General features: G+C 40.8%; 1 protein-coding gene across 2 annotated transcripts in view; it reads left to right on the top strand.

The window, feature by feature from the left end:
- Positions 1–272: 272 nt before the first annotated feature.
- Positions 273–14,299, top strand: part of klhdc8a (kelch domain containing 8A) — a 39,916-nt gene continuing 25,889 nt past the window's right edge. Inside the window, exons 1-2 of one of the 2 annotated variants that reach the window (XM_042506593.2) lie at positions 273–645; positions 4,689–4,751. The gene's annotated coding sequence lies outside the window, so the exon portion shown is untranslated. Of the gene's footprint in view, positions 646–4,688; positions 4,752–12,971; positions 13,295–14,299 lie in introns of those variants that run through there. The other variant, XM_088084021.1, reaches the window with a different exon arrangement.

Here is a 14,299-nt window from a genome sequence, read left to right as displayed (position 1 = left end):
CGCCCCTGGAGGTTGAGTGAAGTTGTATAAAACTGAATGTGTTTAGACTAGGGCACCGAAAAAGAGCAAAAGCCAAAGCTGATGTGAAAATAGCTTGCTGCTTTGTCACCAGGATAAAGGCTAATAAAAGACCATGTCATTCGCAACTCCTTATAAACCTACGTCCTTTGTCTTTATTTCATCCATAAAATATTCACAGCCTACTGTAACCTCAAACTCTCTGACAGACGAGTAAACGCCCACTAACATATCCCTGTCATTTCTAATACATGAAACTGTGTCAGTGGACTCCCCTTTACCAAATATAGGTTATCACAACACACAGGCTCTCTCCCTCTCTCTCCGGATTGTACCATCGCGGGGATGAATTTTAACTTGTGCGATGAAAGCTCGAGATGAATTCTTCATCTCTGACCCACATGATACATCAAGCTCGGTAAGCGGACCTGTTTCGTGTTCCTTCCCGCTCCTCCGCTGTGCGCTCCCGGTGCGGCGGGAGCTATTAGCGGCGCGACTCTCTTCCCATCCTCCTCCGCCTGGATCCGACTCCTCTCTCCATCTCGCTCCCAGAGAGAGAGGAGCGGAGGAGCGGAGGGGACAGGAGCAGCGGCACACACCGAGAAAGCGGCGACGGAAGCGGGGAAAGTAAGTAGCTCGTGAGGGGCTGTTAATGGAAGTGCAGTCGGTCTGCTTGAGAGGAGAGTCACTTAAGAGGGTAGACATGACTCCTGGCTCAGTTGTAAAGTGATGCTAGTACTTTAGCTAGCGGTATTTCGTTACTCGTTACATTTGACGACACGGTACCCAGGAAATGTCGAGAAAGTTAACGTTTCTACTGTAAACTTCGGCTAGTTGAGGAGACAGTGCTAAGCTAGTGGTGCTACGGGCTAAGGTTGTTTCAGGCTAATGTTAAAACTACTCTACACTTCATCCTGCCTCAACACGAGCTTCCTCTTCAAGTGATTGAAATGAAAGCGCAGTTACTTCATCGTATAAGGTCTTTGTACTTAATACAAAATACTAGCTAAACCCATGAGGCCAGATACATTTACATTTGTTAATAGGCTGCACTTGTTATTGGTTTTGTGTGTGATACTGTGATTACTTAACCCTTTAAAACCTGAGCAAATTGGCTTGATTTCGTTTCCAAATAAAAAAAAAATGCGAAGAAGGCAATGAGCAAAATGATCCAAAAATTTGCAATAAAATCCCAACAAAAACTGTGTAGAAAGAATAATAGATTACCTGAAAATTAGTACAAAAACACCAAGAAAAGTAAAAACAAACAAACAACAAAAGGAAATGACCTGAAAAACATGCTTTAATAATAAGAATAATAATTCTGTAAATGATGTTAAATAAATATTTCTGGTAGTTATATTTTATATATATACATATATATATATACACACACACACACATATATATATATATATATATATATATATATAATTTTTTTTTTTAAATATAATTTTCTAATCTACATTTGCAAAACATTTCTTGCTAAGTTTGCTCACTGACTTTCCAATTTGCACAGGGTTCAAAGGTTTAAATACTTGTTGAAGGCATCTGAATGCAGCACAAGAAAAGCGATCCAGGTTTCAGAGGGTTAAAAAGCCTCACATAGCAAATGACGGAGATAAATACTTGAAGACTGTTAGTCACATGATACCATATAATAGCACACACTGACAGTAAGTAACGCACCATTGAGGTTGGGTGGGGCAGTGAAATAAGAACAAGTGCAGATCCCTCATACTGTACAATTTACACTTAGTTATCAGTTTAATAGGTACACTGAGCTATAACTTTAATGGTCAGTCCTGCAAAATTTCTGGCCTAATAAAGTTCTAATCTTTAGTTTTTGTTGAAACGGTTATAGAGGGGTGTTTCTAGTATTTAGTCTACAGTCATATCAGTGCCCATGTCAAACCCATGTCTGTTCAGTTGCATATAGTCTGTGGTATTACTGCAGCTTTCTCAAGAACCACTCACACAAACTTCACACTCCACACTGCACTTCCTGGGGTCCTGAGTAATACACCTGTACCCTAAACAGCTGTTGTTATTGTGATGATATGAAAAACATAGTATCGTGCTATTCATTGTAACCCCCAAAAAAACACAAAAAGCCCCTCAAAGCACAAAAAATATGGTAGATTAATGACTATTTATGTACTACTTAAGAGAAAAGCATTGCACTATGTGCATGCACATGGCAGAAACTTGTTTCTGGTGAAACTGCAGATACAGATTTTACTCATAAAATTTAACAATTAAAATATGATGCTTTAATATTTATTCATATCTCCAGCGTTAAATTAGAAATGAAATCTCTACCATGAACAGATGTTAAGTAAATACATTGTGCTTCCTCTTTTTCACTTTTTCTTTTATAGCAAATATTTGGATGTTGGTCTTAAACTGTAATTGCAGTTTTACTATTTGTAGTTAATGGTTTTACTTCCAAAGAAAAAAAACGTTTTAAGTATTTTTTTAACCACTGCAAATAGCCTACCAGAGTTCCCAATTAGAGAAAGGGTGAAACATAGAGCAAGACAGCGTTTGCCTGGGGTCCCGCAAATATCTTTATTTAACCCAGAAAAACAGGCCCAAGTCGCGGCTACTCATGGTCAGAAACACCAGTGAAATACACCAGGCGGAGTTATTAGTAAAAAGAAAAACAGCATCTCCAATACTTGCTTTGACATAACCATGTTGTATGGATTTAATTAGTGGGGGTATTTTGTTGTAACATTATTAGTGTTATATGTTAGTATGGCAAAAAAAAACACAAGATAGCAGCTTATTGCGGTCAGAAACAGAAGAAATACACAGTTTACATAGTTGACTCTGCAGAGCCCTTAAGTGCTGTTACTTTTCGCTGCATAGAGCCATGGAGAGCTGTCCGCTTGTCTACTCAAAGTTTATTAACACTGAATGTGTCGCGTGTCTAAATCACATTAAATTCGACACTGCATGTCCTTGCGTTCCCAGCAATACACCCTCCAAGTGTGAAGTAAATTAGATGATCTCAAGATATGCAAAGGGCACACACATACTGACAAACAGACATAGATTCCTTACTTCATAGCTATATTCTCACTTATATAACTGGAGTGGAAAAATATTTCAAAACTGAACATTAATTTCTTCACTCAGTCAGGATTTACCGCAGGGCTGTTGCACTAGATTGCATTAGTTTTAGCTATACCTCATAAACTGGAAACTAAGTTGAAGTTCCCCGTTTGAAAATTATTGGATTGTTTACATCGTTTGTCATAGTCCCCATTTTTATAACCCCTTCCCAGCCCAGGAAATGATGATTGATGATGATGGATCTATTGTTGCAGCCCTCATGACAATGATGACAGTGAATTATAAAGACCATCCAGGCCTTATCTCAAAGGTCACTTACTCAATATTCACCACACTTGTCTGTCTCCAGTCTGCCTAGGTTCAGGCTGAGCACAGATGTACAGGAGGAAGAATGACATTTCTTTGTCTTCCTCTCTCCCCGAGGGAGATTGTCACTCTCCTCCGCTGTCATACTTTACTCCAAAGTTGGAAACTAAACTCTTTATACTCCATCAGTCCCCATCAGAAACTCCAGGGGAAAGACGTGGACTCTGCTCAATTTCAGCTTCTTTTTCAAGTGTAAAACTGTAAAACTCTTATGTCATTAATATTTGATAAAGTTAGCTAAATATTTGCATAATCTGAGCAACGAAGTGTTGTTTTATAATTCAAAGTTGCATGAATCAACAGTTGCCTACTAGGGCTGGGCGATAAATTGATTTTATTGTTTAATGTGAAATTGTGCTTTAGGACAGTTTTAAAAATGAAGATCAAGATTTTTTTCTATAATTCGGCATTGTTCTTAGTGTACTGTGTCCTCCCCTCGCATTTACCTCCAAGAGATACGCATACATGACAGCAAGCGTGAATGACAATGAAGAGTATGTTCCCAAAAAAGGCACAGTCTCGTCAGTCATTTGGAACTGGTTCGGTTTTGCAGCGTCAGATCTCAAGCAAACCAAAGTCAGCTGCAAAGTTTGCTGTAAGGCCGTTGGAACTAAAGACAGCAGCACAACCGATTTATTTCAACATCTCAAACAGAGGCATGCAGCCGACTGGAAGAAATGTGTCTCACTCTGAAGATGCACAAGAACGAGTCAGCCCACAAACAGCCAGTAAAAAGCAGCCAACAATAGTGGAGTAATTTTCTTACTGTGTCCCGTATGACAGCAAAGTGACCCAGAGCAAAGCTTTTACTGATGCAGTCGCACTGCATATCTCTAAAGATACAGCCCGCATATACAGTGGAAAAGCCTGGGTTCATCCACATGCTGAAATCTATCGACACCAGGGTTGTGCCGCTAAGCTATAAGTTTCCTTCTACATTTTTCAGTTTTCCTGCGTTCATTTCTATTGCTAAAATCAAAGCAAAACTTGTTTTGAGTTATTTCTTTGTCATTGGTAGTTTGTTTTTAAGAGGGAAAAAATCGATTAAAATCATAAATTGAATGTGAAGAAATCTGAGATTTTATTTTTAGGCCATATCGCCCAGCCCTTTTGCCTAAAACACATTAACTACTGATGTCCCAATAGAGTATTTGAGTACTGATGCTCATGGGATAAACACTCTGTGATGCAGAGTTCATAGTGCCATCTTCTTTACTTCACAGGTAACTGAAAGGCAGTGCTGAGAAATCATCGAGGGCTTCCTGCCTGAGATTTCCGCCCTGAAGGTACAGTTGTGTCATTGATTTTCTTCTGGTTGAAGAGCCTCACCTCCTCTCCCCTCGCTTTCCTTTTCACTCCCCCCTCCTCACTTTTTACTTCCTTCCCTCATCCTTTCTCATTCAACAAGCATTGATTACTTCCGTCCACACACACACACTCATAAATACCATTTAACTCAGGTGCTAGTGTTAAATCAATGCGGTTCGATGCCGGCCTCAGTGTAACGTTAGCCTGCTCATTTTCCCGTAAGACAAACAGGATGGAGCTCCTTCCTGTCAAAGTTAGGAGGAACTTAAAAAGTGATATAACGTATGTCTGTCAGCCTGTGCCGCTGGGATGACAGGCCATCTCTTTCTGACAAGGTGAGTGACATCTTCAAATTTGGAATTGGCAGCAGTGCTCCAGAATCACGGTGTGATTGACGACTGGTGGCACACACTTTATATCAGATATTTTTACTACAAAGCAGTAACTTGCATAAATTTGCTCCATACTTACTGAGCAAAGTGCTCTGCTTACAGTCCTAGAAAATATACATTTACCATTGGTATACACAAAGCATGGAATCAGAACACAGCTTGTGTCTCACTATAAACATGGTATTAGTTGTAAGGATTATAAAAACATAAAACTTTTAGCAGCTCTAATCCTAAAAATTCTCAAATAATAGGCGCTGATATTCAGCACATTTGACTAATATGGAAGAGACTGTCTGTCTGACTGTACTGTATGTCTACCCTTCAATTTTCTCGACAACCGTTCATCTTATCGGCTTCACACTTGGCAGGTGTGTCACTGAGGGCCTAATGCAGTGCAGTGTTGAGTGTGAGCTCTCAAGTGCAAGGGACACTTAATGGTAGTGCGTTATGCATATATTGTGCAGTGTATTGAAAAGGAACTGCAGTATGTTCAACTACAGATGAAGACAGAGAGATTGGAGAGGTTACATTGTTGCAAACTTAAACTAGAAAAGCATCTACGGCTGTACCTGACTGAGAATTATGGCAGTCAAATCAGATTTGGCGCTTCAACATGAATATTCAACCACAGGTTTTTCTTTTCTTAGAAAGGTTTAAAGTTTGAAGCAGGGCTAAACTTGTTCAATGTGACAGTTGCATTTGTGAAATATAGTAAAGAAACTGGCAATGGATAGCAAATGTGCAACAACATTTTTTTTGTCGACACTAGATATAAAACAAAAGACACTGACTGTATTGTATTAAGGTACTGTGGGCTATAAATTCATCACTTCAAAGCAGAGGAGAGAAGAAATCCTCAGAGTCTTATGGTGCAAAGCCTCTCCTCCTCCGTGCAGCTGCACTCTCTACAGAACTACACGGCACAGCAAACTGACAAGCAAAAAAGAAAAGAGAGCTTGACTTTAAGCAATCTCAGTGAACTGATGATCTCAATCTCCGACTTTCAAAGGGCAGCCCTAACAGCATCCATGATGCAACTTGGTTGTTTCAAAGCTGATGATGATAAACTTTAACCTGAACTCGTCCAGGCTGTTGTTGTCCACTGTTTTTACATTTTCCTGTGAAAAGTAACGCACCAAAATCCATACATATTCCACGTTGTCATGAGTCAGTAATCCTTGCACAACCCACATATTTTGGGAGGCTACGATCACATGACCAATGTGCTGAAGGTAGTAAAGAAGGAAGTGGTACCAGGCAGTCCAGTTAGGAGGTAGATTGGAGTGCTGGACGGGTCACAAAACACAGGACTTTCCGTGTAAACTCTTAGCGAACTTTGAGTCATTTAAGGCAAGTTGTTCTTTTCCCAAACCTAACCACAGTAACTTTAGGTTATTTATGTAACTTTGTGTTTGTCATTCTTTGGGGCGGTAATTCGTAGGAAATCATATGAGCCGTTGCATGTGGATATGTTGACTTGTCAGCTGAGGTAGTTTTGTTTTAGAGATTAAGAGACAAAATGTGTTGAAAATATAATACATATATAATGACCTAATTATTTTCAAGCAGGGACTACTGGCCCTGTTTGCACAGAGAGCTTAAGTGAATGGTTTTGGAGAGTGTTTGCAGCTAAGAATCACAGCATGGCTTATGAATTCATGCTTGCTCAGCAGGTCCAAAAATAGGCCTGGCTGGATCAGCCATAGCAAATAACAAAAACAGTAACAAATTAACTTTGTCAGGTCAGTCGATTTACTTTGCATAGTCCTGGTGGCCTGCTTTTACTCCACACATGGCATGCTAAAGTCTTGGCATGCAGTTCTAGAGCTGCTGATCTACAGGGACTCTGGTGTTTGTCTTCTTGCTTGCTTAACTTAACAATGTGAATGTGTTCATAGCTCACCAGACTGAAGGCGAGCAGCCTAGTTACTGTGCATCCATCGAACTGGTAGATAAAAGCGAGCCTGCCAGCAGAACACACTGTGCAGACCTCCTGCTGTCTTATGATCCACACACAGAGGAGCTAAACACACTCTTTATATTTTCTATAGATGCCAATATCCATAAACCCACCTCCTACCCCTGAACTAACTCTCTTATGGAAGCGATGCCGAATAAAAATATGCCCTAACTATGCACAAATGCTCTCACTCTGAAAGTCAACCATTGGAATCTTAAAAGGGTACAAGTGCAGCGAAGACACACTCGCTCACACTCACACACACACATAAAAGCATGGTGCGATGAAAGAACCGTTTGGGAGTTCATTCCAATTCTGCTGACAGCAGATAGGTCTTACCATTCTCTTTCTCTATCACATAGTAATTACTTATAAGGCCACAGGGATTATGATGTCCCTAACTCCCCTCTGTAATAGAGCTAGTGCTCCATATAACCCGTTAGCTTTGCTACCCGGGCTCTATCACCCCCCTCATTAAGCTGTCCCTCCCTCTCATTATCTCCTCCATGTAATATCCCCCATCCATTAAGTTAGCCCACTTCTCCCACTCCTCACCGTCGCTCCCCCTCCCCTCTCTGCCTCTCCTCCATCTTTCCTTTCCTTACACTTCTCCCTCCTTTTGCTCTTTTCTCCACTCAAGCCTTCACAGCACTGCCACGCTAGATCAGCTCACTCTAATTTGACTCCTACACAGCAGTCAGTGAAAGAGAGCAGAACCACTATGGCCTGAATGTATGAGTGCTTGAGCCAAGGAGGGGGGAGTGCTTCAGGGACGGTACAGTGGAAACTCAATATACATTGTCCTTATGTAACCAAGCGTGTTGTGTGGTGCAGGCAGGCACGTCATGTCCATGCATACATCAAGCTTTGTTTTCTCAGCTCTGCTAATGTTTGCTTCTTTTTTTTTTTTTCCCTTAGTGCCTGTATCTATTTCCGTCTTGTCTCCATGGCTCCTGGCGCAGCAACATTTAAAATGGAGCCGCGTCTTCTGATTAGCTTCCCAAACACACTCTCATTAAGATCATATGTGCACCTGTGAGCATCAAAGAGCATGTGTTGTGTGTAGTGTCTGTGGTTTCTCATAAGGTGGTTAAACTTTGACCTTAAGTAAGCATCACAAGACATAATTATACCATGAAAAGCCAGTTGTATCTATAAAAAAGCAGTAATTTAAACCCATTTCGCACTCACTGCTGTAAACAGCACTAGAGATAAATGTTTCTCCCGTGTCTTTTGAGACTAATGTTCCTATATCTCTTTAAATCATGCATAAAAACAAGCAGAGCAAATAGGAACTGCTAGTTTCCATGGTGCAGCAGGGAGTTAATTAAGATTCCCCCAAAAACAAATTTAGTCAATGTCCACTCAGTAGCTTTTGCTGGATCTTGCGCCTCACAGTTCCACTTCAGATGGAGTTTGCTCAGTTGTTATCATGTGAGTATGCAGTTTGGTCACGTGAACAGGTGGTTGTCAGGGGAGATGGTAGTCCTTGGCTCTGTTAAAAGATAAGGCTTTTCTCATTTCTCATTTTGCACAAACTTGATTCCTTTCCTCGCCTCCTCTCCTCTGACACTCTGCCATGTGAGATGCGAGCGGAGGAGACAAGGAAGAGACTGGCACTGTCACAATATTGGAATTACTACCATACCTATAATATGACAACAACCTTTCTTTTCTTGGTTCGTAGCAGAGAGCAGAAAGACTGCAGTAAACATTAACAATGAGAACGAGCAACAAAGCAGAGCTGGTACCAGTGCATCCATACTGTGGGAACACCATTTCAAATATTCAGAATCTATATGTTTTGCTAAGATGATATTTTTGACAACACTAGAGACACGAGAAGAGAGAAGTCGAGGCAACAAGCATTGAACATAATGAGGCATCATTTTAAAGCGCCATCAGCTAAATGTGACGTGTGACACAGCTGCATCATCAGGTGTGTGTCAGGCCTTCTTTATATTTCACAGGTGCTTAAAAAACTTCCAGAAATGATACACCTGTGCATCCTCACTCCAATCTATTCCAGCAAGCCTTCTCTCTCCTTGAGATGCATTTAAGGAATTGAGACATCTTTGAAAATGGTATGATGACAGGGTGCGAAATTAGCGCCAAATGCAGGTAGATGTTCCATCAGGCAATTAAATCTCAGAGGGCTATACACCATGCTGACGGGTAAAATGTTGTGCAAAAAAAAAATCGTGTAATAAAACACTATTCTGAGTCTTGGCCTGGATTTAACATTATTTATGGGCACGCTGCTCTGCTGTACCTCTGCTTTCAGTGTCAGGAAATAATGAAAATCAATTAAATGATCAAAGAATTCTACTTATTTTGACAATGTACCAGACATTTGAAGTTTGGTGGTAATGTTATCCGAGGCCAGTTTTTTTTCTAATTGTCCTTAGTGCTGTAACACAATGTATTCATTTTCCAACATAAGGCAGGTTTCCATTACAGATTTGTGCAAAACTCAAGCGATATTTTTGAGATGTCGATAAAACACAATTGCGAGATGACTGTGTTTCCATTGAGTGATGTAATGCGACTTCTCCTCTTGCAATAACATTTCCAAAAAGTGTGGTGATGGATGTTCAGAACATTAGCAGGTTGATTTCTATTGCAGCCTCCAACCTAGTTGTCATTATTTCCAATGGAAGGCGACGCAGGCATGTTATGGAAGCCACAATGAAAAGGCGAGCCTCTTTCTGGGAGCTGTTAGTCCACGACTTCACAGAGGAATTGTGGATTCAAAACTTCTGGTTGATCCGGTCAACTTTTGAAGAGTTATGCGATGCAGTAATACCTCTGTAGCACCTGCTGCATCATGCTCGAGGGAACCAGTTTCTACTGACATGCGCATAGCCAGAGCATCATGTGACCTATGAAAGCGGGAAAAAAGTGTTTCCATTGCAGTTTTGTGTAAGATGGCCTTTTCGAATCCCCTGAAATACCACCTCACGCGAGCGTCTTAACTTTTTGGTGATAAATGGGAGTTTTTTCGAAATTGACATTTTTCCGGTAGGCGTATTTTATATTCGCAATTTCAATTTGTGCATTTTGAAGGTTTGATGAAAACCCGCCTATTATCAGCTCCTCCATCTTGTCTTCTTTCTGCTTCCGTGATGCCCGCTCTTTAATCGGCCAAAGCCAGGCAGCAACTATCAGTTGTTCAACACGGTGAGCTCTGAGTGAAATCTGTGTGCTTTCAGATGGACAACAACCACTTCCCACCCTACTGCCTTGTTCTCAACCACTTTCACTCATTAAAATGACTGGAGGAGGCGATATGAAAGCCCCATTAGGCTTATTTGAAGCATAGCGTTATGAGTGGCGCCCATACTTACAAAGGTAATAAAATAATAACACAGAGGCTCAGTAGTCTGAACAATGACTCTCCCATATTGTCAACAGCAGCGCGTTACCGCTTCGCTCCCTCTGTTCATACCTTGCACAATAAAAGCCTTAGACCTCTCAGTAAATATATTAAAATAATTTTTCCTAAAATTTGGATCTGACCTTTTCTTAAAGTTTGTATTCAACATAATACAACCAATTCATTACTTTGTCCAGTAAAAATATGCTTGAATGGTGGATTGTTCCTCAGCCAATGAGTCGAAAAGTCAATTTCGGACACTGAGCTGAGATCGATTTCCAGGTCACTGGCAGGAGAACAGAGGAGAGACGAGACGAGGAGGCACAAAATCGACAAATAAGGAAAGCCCATGATCTCTGATGACTAACATGAATATCCTGCTGGATCTTTCTGCTGCTCACTGACCTCTGACCCTCTTGCAACTGATACTAGCAGAGCCCAGAGAGGAAATCTAGGCCGTCTGTTTATAGTGGACTGATTTTTGTTGAAGTGTTCTGAAGTTCCAGTTTCTTTTACACTATACCAGTAACCTTTATTATAATGGCATTTGATGGCTTAATTATTACTTGGAAGAGGCACCACAGGATCTCGTGGACAGATTGACATTACTAAGTCATAAAATGTCCCGTCGACATATGTCTACGCAATACTGACAGATATTTTTATACATGGGTAAGATAATTGTTCTGTGCTAAGAATAATATATGGTGTGACTCACTAGTGAGAGACATGTGACTAAACCTTCAGCCAGTAAATAAAATGAGTGAAAATAGAGGAAAAACTTGATTCAAATGGTCACGTAGAATGTGACACTAGCAGGTGTGAACAAAATGTGAACTTTTATTTATTTAGAACTTTTAATTATGTAGCTTTTAAAGCTCCTATCCACTTTCACTTTTGTTTTTGCACCCATTTTTTACAGATTTTACACATTTTAGTCACAAATTTGTTAAAATACATGCTAGATAATCCATTAACCTGACGGGCGTATCAAGATATTGATTAAACAGCATGATTACTACACAGGTGTGCCTCGGGCCGCTCTACAATGTGAAACTTCATCACACATCACAATGCCACAGATCCCAATCCCAAGTTTTGAGGGAGTGTGCTATTGCCATGCTTAGACTTCTCTAATGTCGTTTCCATTATCCTTAAGAAGACGCTGGATGGGGAGGTCCTAGTAGCTGTATTTGGTCTGCTGTTTTGAGGTTGGTTGGATGTACTGCCAAATTAATGGAAACAAGATTGGAGACAGTTTGTGGTCGTGAAATGAACATTCAGTTATAGGGGAACAGCTATGCCAAGGGTCCTTAAAACTTACAACATCTTTGGCGTTGTGTTGTGATCAAACTGAGCATTTTAGAGTGGCACACCTGTATAATAACGATTCTTTTTAATCAGTATTTTGACATGCCTCACTGGTCAGGTGGACGGATTATCTTGGAAAAGGAGAAATTATCATGGATTACAACATATTTATGACTAAATTTTGGGATAGATTTATGTATTGAGTGCATGAAAAAATGGTGACAAATGGAGGCAAAAACCAAAAGTGTTTAAAAAAGTGTTTGAATTTTTGTTTAGTTCAACGTACCATGCTACATACCTCATGATTTGTTTTAGGGTTTTAATCTTTTAGCAGGTAATTTGAGAGTTTTTTCTCCTTTTTCTACATTCTTGGCCTTTTACATTTGTTTCCCGGCAGAGCTTGTCCTTGCACACGCTGGTAGATGGTCAGTGCGTTCATGTACTGGACTGATGGTGACATGAAAATCAGAGAAGGAGAAAGAAATGGGTGCTCTTTTCTTTCCTCACACAACGTTACACTTGAGTTGCTACGGCGACAATGTGCTCACTTTTACAGCATCTGTCAGCTGAGCACAAACACATGTGCATACACACACAAATAAAACACACAAAAACACATAACGACAACCACACCGAGCCAGCGAGGAGAAACAGAGTGAGTTGTTTGCCTTTTAAAAGCAGATAAGAGAAACGCCAACTGCTCCACAACAGCCTCAGCCAACAATCAGCCACAACTTATTTAGTCTCTGCTCTCTCATTATACAACCTGGACCACATTTAGCCTGCTAATTCACTTCATCAGCACCAATACAGACACAGTAACAGCTGGGCTGGAGCATTTTGCCATTTCAATCTTGTGTAAAATATGTAAATGACAGCATTCACAGTGAGAAGGCCAGCAGCAGCAACAGCAGCCGCAGAGCTAAAAGAAGCTCTAATGACAGCAGCAGGTAATTTCCCTGCTCTGGGTTGTGGCAACTTTATTATACTACATTGTTCCTCCTCACTGTAGTGTCTGCTGCTGGTGATTTATTACAGATAGCACATGGTGTGTGTTTATGTGTGCACAGTTGAGATAAGATTAGCAGAGCGAGTGGCTATTGCATCTGTTTGCTCTCTGGAGGCTGAGGGACGCCTCTCTCCGTCTGGCCTATTGATCCAGAGGTCAGCTCAGATTTAGAGGAGAGTCTTCTTGGTTGAGCGACTCTCTCCAGCCCACAAACCCTCAGACTTTAGCTCTCTGCCCCGCTCTGTTAAGGCAGCACATTCAGCTAATCCTGTCTGGGCCATTAGATGGGTTGGAGCTGGGCAGCCAGGTAACCCGGAGCTTCAGCTAATCTTGGAGCTGACCGGCGGCAGGATGTCTGCAGTTGCTGCCGGGAACAACATGGTGATTCAGTCGGTTGAGAGGAGCTGAGCTGTGGATCTGTCAGCCAGAGAGGCTAAATGTGTTCCCGCTGAAGTGTGCTGCATGTTCACATGGTGAGGAAGAGCTCTCGTGCCGTGAGGTATTACAGCTAAGAGGCGGTGTAAATGTCATGTACAATATACTGTGTTGGTCTGAAGCAAAGCGGGAAAAAATGAAGCCTGCTGTCCGGTAAATCTCATCCAAAAGTGAGCTACAAGTTCTTCTTTACTTTTGCTCTATCGTCAGTGCTCAACCTCCCTCGCTATAGTGTTTCTGCTCGGCACTTTACAGACTTTACCTGTCAGTAAAACTGTGTAGGCAGTACTTCTCATTTTTGCATTTTCTTCGGATGAAGTTTGAGCTTCTTTGGGTTTCTTTACTTTGTCTGTTCATCTATCGTAGCTTTCATTGGCAATTCTTTTTCAATTAATTCCAAAAAAAAAACATCAGACTCTGTGCCTTTGGATAGACTAAACTAGAACCAAAACTCTGGAATAACACATGTATAGATGCTTTTAGTGATTGGCTGAGGTACTGCAGTTGAATGAAACTGGATGCAAAACATTGCTGGCTAACGCGTCTGTTATTGTTTGTAAATGTTCCCTCTGGCTTTATTCAGACATGACTCAACATTTACAAAAAGATGCAATGCTCTTGTGATATTTGGCCTCTTTTTTGTCAGAAGGAGCGGAATGAGAGAATAATATGGTGAGAACAGTGAGAAGTAACAATATAAAGGAAAAAGGGTTTTCTCTTCTGCATCATATTGCAAAATACATTGTTTGTGATACATTTTGCATTTTCTTATATTTCACACATGCCTGTCTCCAGACTCACTGTCAGCCACGCAGCATCTCTCGTAGCGGGTAGTTTGTATTTTTCATGGCCAAAATCATAAAATATCGGCAGATTAAACACAGCAACAATCAGTGTGTCCTCCACACATCCTTCTTCATTATTGGTTAAGACTGCGACTTTGCAAGTCAAATTCCGCCGATGTTGAACTTCAGGTGATGTGAAGATGTGAATTTTCTTCCATCAGAAGCAAATGTTTTAATGCTTTTTCACTCACTCACATT

The sequence above is a fragment of the Plectropomus leopardus genome, chromosome 2, assembly GCF_026936395.1.
Source record: "Plectropomus leopardus strain MGB_pleo_1.0 chromosome 2, ASM2693639v1, whole genome shotgun sequence".
Lineage (NCBI taxonomy): Eukaryota > Metazoa > Chordata > Actinopteri > Perciformes > Serranidae > Plectropomus > Plectropomus leopardus.
This window is presented reverse-complemented; position numbering and strand designations above follow the sequence as displayed.